The sequence below is a fragment of the Triticum aestivum genome, chromosome 1A, assembly GCF_018294505.1.
Source record: "Triticum aestivum cultivar Chinese Spring chromosome 1A, IWGSC CS RefSeq v2.1, whole genome shotgun sequence".
NCBI classification, from domain to species: domain Eukaryota; kingdom Viridiplantae; phylum Streptophyta; class Magnoliopsida; order Poales; family Poaceae; genus Triticum; species Triticum aestivum.
This window is the reverse complement of record NC_057794.1, coordinates 522,830,768-522,843,502: the sequence shown is the minus strand read 5'-3', so window position 1 is coordinate 522,843,502 and position 12,735 is coordinate 522,830,768.

The following is a 12,735-nucleotide window of genomic DNA, read 5'->3' as shown; positions in this document are numbered from 1 at the left end:
CGGGGGCTTAGCTGCAGTCTCGTACCCGCCTAAGTTTCAAAAAATCCTACCGAGTGGAGAGCAATTCTCCCACTCGAGGGCTTAGCTGCAGTCCCGTACTCGCCTAAGTTTCAAAAAATCCTACCGAGTGGAGAGCAATCCTCCCACTCGGGGGCTTAGCTGCAGTCTAGTACTCGCCTAAGTTTCAAAAAATCCTACCGGGTGGAGAGCAATCCTCCCACTCGGGGGCTTAGCTACAGTCCTGCAGTCGCCTAAGTTTAAAAAATCCTACCGAGTGGAGAGCATTGCTCCCACTCGGGGGCTTAGCTGTGGCACAAATACAATGTCCGCTCCATCCTAATCCGCAAGGACGACGAGGTGCAGGTCGACTGTGACCTTATACTCAGAGTTGCGGCACAAATACAATGCCCGCTCCATCCTGATCCGCAAGGACGACGAAGTGCAGGTAGACTGCAACCTTATCCTCAGAGCTGCTACACAAATACAACATCCACTCCATCCTGATTCGCAAGGACGACAACGTGCAGGTCATGGACGGCACCAAGTGCCCTTGTCCATGGTAACTATTCAGACTGAAGAAACAACTTGTACTCAAGAGTCAAGAGATACAAAAGCAACCAAGTTCAGATATATCCTACGAGGTTCTAGATCGCAGATTAAAGTACTCGGGCATCAGGCCCGAAGGAGGTTTAACGGTTACAAAACCACTCGGCATACCGAGGCAAATTTAATAAGATCATAAAAGTTTGTTTACTCCACCGGAGGGGGACTGACAGGCTCGACGACCTCATCCAGGTCGATTCCATCTGCAATTCGAGCAGCGGCAGCAATGAAGGTCTCCATGAAAGAATGGAAGTCGAGTCTCCTGGTGTTGGCAACCTTGATCGCTGCTAGCTTTTCTTCCTTAGCCTCCTTACAATGGACCCGAACAAGTGACAGAGCTACGTCAGCACCGCACCGAGCAGACGACTTCTTCCATTCCTGCACTTGACCGGGGATCTCATTGAGTCGAGTCATGCATCAAGGACTCGAGGTCATTTTGGAGTGTCTCCTTCGGCCAAAGCGCCGTGTCGATCCACGACACCGCAACCTTCAGGCAAGCGAGGTAGTCCGTGACGCTGGCAAGACGGGATTCCAGTCGAAGCACGTTCATAGCAGCTTCATTGTTAACAGAGGAATTGATGGGATCCAAGCTCGTCTCGATTCGCCCAGTTTCTTCCTCAAAGTTTTGACAGAATTCTGCAACCACAAAGAACTAATGAGTCGACAACTTTATGGTGAATCGACGATAGCTAAACAGTCGGACAAGGAAAAATACCTTCGAGCATAAGGAATAACTTCTTGGCGAGTGCCCCCACATAGGCCTCCAGGTCATTTCTCTTACGAGAAATGCCTTCAATTTTCTCATTCAAAGCTACTTTGTCTTTCTTCAGACAGGTCACTTATCTGTTGGCTTCAGTAAGAGCAATCTTCAGCTTGGCGTTATCTTGCTCTAGCGCCCCGACTGAAGCCAGCTTCTTATCAGCGAGTGTTGTTTTCTCCTGAGCATCCTTCTGCGCTGCAGCAAGATCAAGGTCTGTCAGTGTGAAATGACACATATGGGATCACAAGAATCCCTGCTATGGTTGCGGGGGCGCGGGGTTGCGAGGAGAGCAGGGCTAGTAGACAGCACGAGGATCGTTTACCCAGGTTCAGGCCGCAAGGATGCTTAAAAGCCTAGTCCTGCTTTGGTGGGTGTATTTCTGAGAGTTCTTGAGCTCTCGAACTAGCTGTGGTCAGCGTGTGGTTTCAAAGAGCCGAATCCCTCTCCTTGTCGCCTTGGGCCTCCTTTTATAGGAAAAAGGGGTTGCCACAGTGGCACACAGGAGATGGAAAGGTCTACAATGGCACAAGGTTATCCCTCGTATTACAGGACAAGGTGCATTTAATGCACTACTTAGGTGTCCTCTTGCTTTATCGGAGACGGGGGTGAGGCCCGTCCCGTCCGTCGCCGCTTCTCCTCGCTTCGACACGCGCCTCGGCCAGGGATGCGTGTGGTGCCATGTAGGAAGGCAGGCAGCTGAGTTGGCGCGGCAGTGGAGCCTTCATGAAGATCTGCATGCCGCCACGCGGGCACTTGAAGAGTTGGCCTGGGAGCAGCATGTTGCCACGCAGGTGCCGCCCAGCTGGTTGGGCTGGCAGCTGCATGTGAATGGTGGTGAGAGCTTGGTTGATGTGGGCTTGGCGGTGGCCTTGCCGGCGTCTTTGGCGTGGGCCTTGCCGGGTGGCCCGGCAAGGGTCTCGCCATGGCATGTTGTCGTCCCCGGCAAGGATCTTGCCGGGGGTCTGGTGGCCTTCCTTGGCAGGGATCTTCTCGAGGATCGTCATCTTCTAATCTGATCTTGAATATGTCTTCACAAAGATCCGTATGCCACCACAGGGGTGCCTTCCCGAGCCCCGGCCCTATGCTGATGACGGTACTGGGGGCCGTGGGCTCAAGGGTGGCTCGCTCTGTTGGCGTGGGGCGAGCTGTCCCGGCAAGAGTCTTGCCGGGGGAACCTGCTTCATCCCTCTTCTCTTTGTGGTATTGGCCTTGGCGTTGTTTTGATTGTCTTGGGCTTCGATCTTATCTTGGCTCACCTCCCTCGTTCTGCTTGGTGTGGCCGTGGGCGCAGCTCTAACTGCTCGTGCACAGGGAAAGGGGTACAAAGATGCGCCCCTATTTTTGTACACCGACAAGGTCCTTCTATGCCAGAGCTTGCCTCATTTTCTCTGGAATATATACACTCGGGTCAGAGAGAAGAACGAGGAGATGACTTGTGAGACAGTCAAGTTAGACAGTCGATAGGTTGTTACCTTCCGTACTAGCTGCTTCGTCTTTGGCCTTTTGCAAGTTCTGCTTGGCTAACTCCAAGTCAAGGTTGAGCTATCTCTGCTTCTCCTCGAAATCAGCAAATTTGGAGATGAGCTCATAGGATTTCTGAAGTCAGCAAAAAGATACATCAGTGGACAGAATCAAAAGTTATTCGCTTCCGAGTGAAAAGAATTCTAAGACTACTGCAAAATCAAACATTCAATAGTAGTCTCGGGGACTACACCCAGTGGGTGCACTTAGCGTGCCCCCACTGGTCCAGGTTCCACTCAACATGGTCCGCCCAGACAGAGTGGAAAAAAGAAGTTATTTTCAGACCCCAACCGACTGCGTGCAGTCGACCGCGATCTCAGGGACTACACCCGGTGGGTGCACACAGTGTGCCCCCACTGTTTCAGGTTCCACTCGACATGGTCCACCCAGACCGAGTGGAAGAACTGAACAACAAGATACTTTCATCAAGCCCCCCGATGAATCACACATTCGACGGCGGCCTCGGGGACTACACCCAGTGGTGCACTCTGCGTGCCCCCACTACAATTGACATAACCTAGTTGACTCAACTGGAAGAACTACTCAGCATAAATTGAAACACCCAGTGGGTGTACATATGCGAAGAACAGACCGCCAAATGGATGCACAATGAAAAGTTTTCAGGTAGCATATCCTAACAGAACAAGCATCGATATAGGAGTTCAGGCGGAAACTAACTTACCTGGGCATTGGCTCGGAGGGCCGCACTGTCATCATAGGCAGCTTGGCTGTTCTTGTGCACTGTCTTCACCCGCTCCATCATCAGGTTCGCTTGGCGTATGGCTTCTGCACTAGCGCTTGCCTGGTCCTTCGGAACATGATGAGTGGTGAAGAACGGAGAAGACGGTTTAGTCGCGGCAGCCTGAGAGTCCTAGGCGTGATGTTGGACAGATGAAGCAGGGACTGGCACAGTCGACAATGAAGGGCGTTCACTCGACACTGGAACAACAAAGGTAACAGAAGCCCGATTCACGTCTCCAGGCTGTTGAATCACTGTATCCATCACCGGCACCGATTGGGACGTCTGTCCAGCGAATGCCTTCTTGCTCGAAGCCATGACCTTCCTTCCCATGGCCCTTTGTGGCACGTCTTCGTCATCATCTGGAAGTTCAATGACATTGGGTGGAGCTGCAAAGCAATCGATTACAGAAGTTCAGTCGACCATCAAAACGGCTGATAAAGTAAAATTAAAATGACAAAAGTTATACCCGCGTGGGAGGTGACCGCGTCTTCCATCTCCTCGTTAGCATGATCTTGGTATGTAGAAGTCCCGGAAGCAGCACTGCAAATTTTAGAATTCACTCGGTTAAAACAAGAAAATGAATCGACCAAAGTTTAGGTCATGCTAAAATTAAGAGGTTGTAGGATCGAAAGTATGTCTAGAGGGGGGGTGATTAAACTACTTGACCAAATAAAAATCTAGCCTTTTCCCAATTTTAGTTCTTGGCAGATTTTAGCTATCTTAGCACAAGTCAAGCAATCTCCACACAATTCAAGCAAGCATGCAAAAGAGAATATGAGCAGCGGAAAGTAAAGCATGCAACTTGCAAGAATGTAAAGGGAAGGGTTTGGAGGATTCAAATGCAATTGGAGACACGGATGTTATTGTCGTGGTTCCGATAGGTGGTGCTATCATACATCCACGCTGATGGAGACTTCAACCCACGGAGGGTAACGGTTGCGCGAGTCCACGGAGGGCTCCACCCACGAAGGGTCCACAGAGAAGCAACCTTGTCTATTCCATCACGGCCGTCGCCCACGAAGGACTTGCCTCACTAGCGGTAGATCTTCACGAAGTAGGCGATCTCCTTGCCCTTACAAACTCCTTGGTTCAACTCCACAATCTTGTCGGAGGCTCCCAAGTGACACCTAGCCAATCTAGGAGACACCACTCTCCAAGAAGTAACAAATGGTGTGTTGATGATGAACTCCTTGCTCTTGTGCTTCAAATGATAGTCTCCCCAACACTCAACTCTCTCTCACAGGATTTGGATTTGGTGGAAAGAAGATTTGAGTGGAAAGCAACTTGGGGAAGGCTAGAGATCAAGATTCATATGGTTGGAATGGAATATCTTGACCTCAACACAAGTGTAGGTGGTTCTCTCTCAGAAAATGTGTATTCGAAGTGTAGGTATGTTCTGATGGCGCTCTCCTCGAATGAAGAGTGGGTGGAGGGGTATATATAGCCTCCACACAAAATCTAACCGTTACACACAATTTGCCAAACTCGGTGGGACCGAATGGTTAAACTCGGTCGGACCGATTCAGCAAACATAGTGACCGTTAGGATTTTCGGTGGGACTGAGATGCAACTCGGTAGGACCGATATGGTTAGGGTTAGGGCATAACGTAATCTCGGTGTGACCAATTACAAAAACTCGGTGGGACCAATTTTGGTAGTAAGCTAACCAGAGAGTTGGTCAGGTAAACTCAATGGGACCGATTCACTCATCTCGGTGAGACCGAAATGTTAAAAAAGGGAAACAGAGAGTTTACATTGCAATCTCGGTGGGACCGATCGCTCATCTCAGTAAGACCGAAACGTTACGAAGGGAAACAGAGAGATTACAATCCCATCTCGGTGAGACCGAGATCCCTATCGGTGAGACCGATTTGCCTAGGGTTTGTGGCAGTGGCTATGACATTTGAAACTCGGTGGTGCCGGATAGAAAGAATCGGTGGGGCCAAGTTTGACTTTTGGTTTAGGTCATATGTGGGTGTGGGAAGGTAGTTGAGGGTTTTGGAGCATATCACTAAGCATTTTGAGCAAGCAAGCCATTAAGCAACACCTCATCCCTCCTTGATAGTATTGGCTTTTCCTATAGACTCAATGTGATCTTGGATCACTAAAATATAAAATGTAGAGTCTTGAGCTTCAAGCTTGAGCCAAACTTTTTGTCCTTAGAATTTTGAGGGATCCACTTTCCTCATCCATGCCATGCCATTCATTGAGCTTTTCTTGAAATATTAATCTTGGAATAATGTTAGCTCAATGAGCTATATGTTGTTAGGAATTACCAAAACCACCCTGTGATAGTTACACTTTCAATCTCCCCCTTTTTGGTAATTGATGACAACATATAGATCAAAGCTTCGACAAATGATAATAAGAGTGAAAGATATCGTCGCTTTGAGAAGTATGTGAAAAGCAAGAGCTCCCCCTAAATTTGTGCATATCTTAAGATTTGCTTTGGACTGCAAATGCACAGTGAGTTAGGATCATTGGTTACTCTTCCATGTCACATACATCTTGGTGGAGCGCTCAAAATGATAAGAATTAAATACATGCACTCATCACCAAGCAAAGTGAATGATCATATAAGGATAAGTAAGATAATATCATCTAACAAGCATAAGTGTAGCTTATGATCAACCACATGATCATCAATGTCTCACAGATAATACCATAGTATCTCAGGCAATCAAAAGATAAACAAAGTTCAACCACCAAAGCAAGAGAGAATAAAAAGCAACGCTCTCTCTCTCGAAGCCTATGATCTATACATTTTTCTCCCCCTTTGGCAACAAGTTACCAAAAAGTTCATAGAAAATGCATAGCACTAGAACGTCTCTCAGGCTTGGTCTTCAGGTGGTGGTGTCCGGAGAACTCCAAGAACGAAGGCTTCAGTCGAAGTAGATGGAACTGATGGAGTAGGTGCTGGAGCTGGTGGCACTGAAGCTGTAGTTGGTGCAGATGACGTGGCTCTGGTGTCTGGAACAGGCACTGCAGTTGATCTCTGAGCTCGAGGCACTCTGGCAAATGCATCAGTGGTTGTTCTGCCCTTCCTCTCCTGCATATCATCTTGTAGCTGCTCCACAACTGATTTAATCTCAGTTACTTTGACATCTAAATCATAGAATTTTTGTTTCACGATTCTTTACAAGCTCTCCTGGTTTTGAGTCGGGGTGGCCAGTCCCTTCTCAATCCTCAGAGTTGATGCTATCAAGTAACCAAGCTAGTCCTGCTTGCTTTTCAAAAAGTACTCAGATGCCTCCTCTTGAGTTGGCATCTCTGCAGCCTTCTCTTTCTTTGCTTTCTCCTTCTTCTCTTGAGCTTGTACTGATGATGGTTCATTCTCATTCATCACAACTTGATTGTCCTCAAAGTCAGGATAGATAGGCAAGTGTTCCTTATCCAACAAGTATGTGCCTGTGCCCATCTTTGAGTTTATCAACTCCTGGATCTGTGGGGCATATCCACAACTTCTTTTCTGGTCAGCTGCAGTCCTCTTGATAGTCTCAACTATAAGGCTCATGACCTTGAACTTCTGTGGCACATCAAATATATATAGCAAGTTAATTGCATGGCCTCTGATCATTCTGTGATCACCAGACTTGGGCAAGAGAGTGTGCCTAAGGATCCAATTGATTGTAGGCAGCCCTAGCAGCAAGTGTTTTACTGACCCAAACTGGTGAGTCTCAAGATCATCTTCAGGAATCTCCTTGTACATGTTTGCCATAGAGTTGTGATCCATCTTCTTCTTGGCATAGACATCCAAGTCATCTTCTTCTTCCTTAGGAGCATTGATCAGATTTGCCCATTCCTCAATAGTTGAGTGCTACCTTGTACCTTCAGACATCCATACTATCCTGCCATCTGGATAGAAGTGTGTTGTGGAGTAGAATTGCATTATAAGCTCATTCCACTTTGTGAGCTTCTGCCCAACAAAGTCTGCAACTCCACAAGCACTGAAGCTGTCAAACACACCAGGATAGTGTTCCTTATTTTCCTTGATATACTTCCAGTCGACCCACCTCATTTCACACACTATAGGCTTCTTGTCCAGCAGCACTGTCTCATAGAAATCTTGCTGTTCCTTTGTGTGGAACATGTAATCAACAGCAGTTCTTCTTATTGTAGCATATGGGTCTGTCTCTCTCCATTTCCTCAGTCCTGAGCCTCTCCTGATCTTCATGTTCTCAGCCACAGGATGAGCATCATTGTGGTCTGGAATCTTGGGTTTGAGCTTTCTCAGGACTTGTCCTTCATCATCTTCAACATCAAGCACTGGGGCCTTGTTCTTCTCAGCAGCTGGTATGCTCCTGGTATTCCTCTCAGGTGCACTCTTGGGCTTGGAGGCTGCTTTGGGTGCTTCTTTGGGCTTTGATGTTACAGCCCCTGACTTTATAGCATCACTCATCAGCTTTTGTGCCTTGGGTGCTGATGCAGCAACCTCTTCTTCCTCTTCCTCTTCAGGATCTCTCATGATTGAGGATCTCCCAAGCACTCTAATAGTGGTATTTTTTATCCTCTCCTTCCTCTTCTTCCCTTCTGCAGCAGCCTCTTTGGGTTCAGATCCCAAAGGGACTTGAGTAGATGCTCTGGCCTTAGACATTGGAATTCTCTTTGCAGGAACCTTTTGCTTCATGCCTGGCTTGGTGGCAGCAGCAGTGCTATATTCCTTCTTAACCACTTTCTTCTTGGAAGTGGCCTCATCCTCAACTGCCACATAGTCTTCATCCTCAGACTCTGAAGTTTTCTTCTTCCTTGTTCTGGTGGCAGCTTTGGGCAAGTTGCTGGGAGTGCTCCTGCTACCATCATCTGAACTGCTAGAGGGACTAGTGCCCTCACTGAGGTGAACCTGCTCCTCTGACCTGTTCTGGCTGTCACTCTGATCAGACATATTGCAAACACTGACAGCAGACCCTGTGAATAGATATAGATGATATAGAGTGGATGAGCATCACAAAATGCAGAGGTTTTTGCAAAAGAATGAGTCAAAAACATAGTTCTAGTTTTCCACAGAAAGCATTTCGGATCAACCGATTTGTAAAATCGGTGATACCGAAGCAGCTGTTGGAACCTAAACTAGTGAACTCGGTCAGACCGAGTCATAGTTCGGTGGCACTAAGACTGCTAGGGTTTCACAAACTCCTGAACTCGGTCACACCGATTTGCAATTCTCGGTCAGACCAAAAATTACATGTGCAATGGCCTGAGCCGAATCGGTGGTACCGAGTTCCACAACTCGGTGGGTCCGAGATGGTTTCGGCGGAAACCTAACCCTAAATTTTCAATTCATGTCGGGTGGTAGGTGCGACATATGCCAGCGGGTGGCTTATCATTGTGGGAGCCAGTAAGACGTCGCCGGTGCCTGGAAACGGGAGGAGGCGAAGACATGCACGCCGGCGAATCTTACCCAGCTTCGGGGCTCTCCGTGGAGATAACACCCCTAGTGCTGCTCTGCGAGGTCTCCGCATGATCACTAGAGGGACAAGTAGCTACACAATGCTCCTTGAGTTGTTTGGTGGGAGGAGGAAGAAGGGCACGACTAGCTTGCTTCTTCTCCTGGTGTGGTGTCTAAAACTAGCTGAGGGTCCAACCCTTTGCATGGGTGTCCCGGGGGGTTTATATAGGCCTACCCCCCGGGGGTACAATGGTAATCCGACTGGGCGCGGGGCCCAGCCGTCTGTGATCGCGCTCGCCGGCTTCTGCGCCGACTGCTGGGGCCCGCCGGCTGGTGGGTCCTGCCGGCTACCAACTCCTTGGCAACAGGCACGCCCCACTGCCAAGGGTCTTGTCGATGGCTGGCTACTGTTGCCTCATCCTGATGACGAGGGCTTCGTCGAGGTAAGCGTGGCTACAGTGCCACCGTCCGGCGGGCGATTACCGTAGCCTTACCGCGTCTTGTCTCCTTAATGGGGCGTCTTCTTCGAGGGGGGAAGCAAGCCGGCTGCGGGGAGCCGGCCCCGTCTCGGGCCGACTGGGGGAGGCCAGGCCGCCTTCGGGTGTCTCTCTGCCCGAAGGGGTCCACCGCCCGTGGGCCATACTGGTAGCCCGTCGTGGATGACATCAGGGTCAACATGGCAATAGTGCCGCGCCGGACGGGTCATGGCCACTCCGTACGGCGCACTGTGCCAGGCGTGCTCCGGGATTCGGGGGTGGCAGGCTTTACTGTAGCCACGCCCCGTCTCATCGCCGCTAGGTGGATGCAAACTTTGAGGGTACGGTCTCGACCGCTTTATGGGAGCCGGCTTCTTGGAGTAGGACTCCTCATGGCCGGCTTCTTGGAGTCGGCATCTTGGAGCCGGCTTCTTCGAGTCGGCCTCCCATGGTTTTCTTCATGAGGGGTAAAGTCGGGCCGCCTTCTTCGAGCTGGCCTGGGTGACAGCCAGCAAGGGGAAGTCGGCCCCACGTCTTGGATTCCTGAGAGCCGGGCGGGCTCATAATTTTTTCAGAAGGGCCAGGGGAAGCCGGCTAGGCTACCCATGGCTATTTACTCCGACCGTAGTCCCCGAAGCTGATCGAGCTTCGAGGCGGACAGAGAGACGAGAAGCTTGGTCAGCTTCCTATCCTGAAGAGCCGGCTTTGCTTGTGCATGCCGACTTCAGAGAGCTCCAGTTCTCGTAGGCGGGAACGCGGACCACGTGGCGAGGAAATCCTACCAACGCACGCGTGCGACGGGACGTCGCCGCAGGCCCGGGCCCGCCACTCGCAGGCCTCGGTCCGAGCGTGGATCTTCCGTGGCCCACATGGACCGCTCGCCTTCCCGCGGCGGTTTTATTCCGCCATCATGGCACAGTAATTGCGAGACGTGGGGGAGTGGGCACGATCGATCCCCACGCTTCCCCACACCGCGCCTCCTCGGTTCCGCCACGCGAGCCTATAAGTAGGGCGAGGAGGGGGAGCGACAGAGGTTCGCATGCTCTCTCTCGCTCCGCCCCTTCTCGTCCTCCTCTCTTCCTCTCGCTGCCGCCGCAACCTCCCGTCTCAGCGCCGCCGCGCCGCCACATCGTCTTGCTCCCATGGCGCTGTCGAGCTCATGGGACGGCTCCAACGTCCATGAGGACCATGTTGCGTTCCTCCGCCAGACTCGGCGCCTGCCCGACGCCAACCTCGTGCAGGTCCGCCTGGTGCCGGAGACGGAGATCTCGCCAGCACCGGAGGAGGGCGAGCGGGTCGTCTTCCGCTCGCACTTCCTACGCGGCTTCGGCCTTCCGGCGTGCGGATTTCTACGCTCCTTCCTCGAGTTCTACAACCTTCAGCCGCATCACCTCACGCCCAATGCGGTGATGCTGCTGTCGGCCTTCGTCTCCCTCTGCGAAGGCTTCTTGGGGCTGCTCCCCACGCTGGAGCTCTGGGGGGAGTTCTTCCAGAGAAAACTCGGCACCGTCGTCGCCGGCGTGCCCGCCCCCTGCGGGGCCTTCATCGCCATGAGGAGGGCGGGCGAGAACAACCCGTTCCCGCCCATCCCCCTGATCCAGTCGGTGAAGATCTAGCAGAAGTCATACTTCTACGTGAAGAACGTCGCCGAGCAAGGAGACCAGTCAACCTGCCGGCTTACGTAGCCGGCCCGCCGGCTGGGAGGCAGCCCTCATGGAGTTTCCGGTCCCGGTCACTGTCTCAGGCCGGGAATGCTGCCGTCTCCCGGCTTCGGGTGATGATCCAGTCAGAAGGTCTGAGCAGGGCCAACTTGGTGGCCGCCTTCGTGGAGCGTCGGATATCTCCTCTCCATAGCCGGCCCCACATGATGTGCGAGATGAGCGGCCGGTTCGACCCATGCCGGCTGAGCACCAGGGAGATGCCTCATGCGGAGGTATCGTACATGGTAAACTACATCTCCAATTGCAAGCTCGCCGAGGACTGGCGATACGGCAAGGCGCCGTACTCTCGCGCCAACCCTCCGCCCATGGTAAGTTTTCCTTTTCTTCTTCTTGTTGGTGGCCGGCTTCACGATGGCCGGCTTCTGATCAGTCGGTTCTTCTTAGCAGAACCCTCTTCTCCTGCCGACGACCGGGGCAGCGGGGATAGAATGCCAGTACGCCCCGACCGCACGGCGGACGACGTCGACGACCCAGACTTGGGGGCGGCCTCCATGGAAGACGCCGTCGTGGGGGACGACACCGAGCCCGGGGGCGCAAGGCTGACAGCCAGCTTCGAGGATTGGCTGGATGATTTCAAAACCGAAGTCGCCCCGCGTCGCCAGCCGGCGGCCGACCATCAGGGCGCGGGCTCGTCCATCGCGCCGACTGCCGGCGGCGGTGCATAGAAGCGCTGGGCCGCTTCAGGCCTCTTCGGCAGTCGGCCGAAGAAGTCCAAAGCCTCCACCGCGGCAACCAAGCGAGACGAGGCGGCTGCGAAAGCGGCCCGCTTCCGCAAGGCGGTGAAGCAGCCTCAGGCGGTCTCAGAGTAAGTCGTCAATTGCCTTGTCGCATGCTCTACATCATTCTCTTCTTGTTTGAGCATTCTTCTTAATTTCTTCCGCTTGCTGGACAGGGCGCCGCTTTCCCTTGAGCGTGGTCCGGGCGGCTCCGTAGTTGGGCCGGCTGGAGGTTCTTCAAGCTCCCGCCGCGTGGACCCCCGCGCCGACCTCAGGGAGGCCACAGAGCGGAACGCCCGTGAAGCGCGGGAGGAGCGCGAGGCAGCGAAGAAAGCGGCCCCCCAGGTGGCGAGGGAGCAGGCCGACGTGGCAGCCAAGGCCCAGATGGAGGCGGCGACCGCGGAGACGGAGGCGGAGGGTTCGTGCAACCAGCCTCCGCTGCTCGCCATTCCCCTCCGAGCCGTGGCCCCCGACACCCCATTGCCCTTGGCGGAGGAGATCGTCCAAGACCCGCCGCTGATGGAGAGGGGGGAGGACCCCGTGGCCTTTGCGAGGAAAGCGCCACCAGCAGCGCCAACCGGAGCGGGCCAAGGCGGCCAATCGTCAGCGGCGCCAGAGGGACCGACCGGGGGTGAGCCGGGGAACAGAGCCGGCCTCGAGGTGCAGCCGGCGATGGGCCGGCGCGCAGGGGGGAGGCGCCGCTCCGCCGGAGTTGCACCGAGTCGCGGGCGCAGGCCAGTCGGTGGAAGATCTGGAGGCGGCCAGCACCGCCACTTCCGAGTGGACTCCCAGCGGGGGGACTGGCGAGCT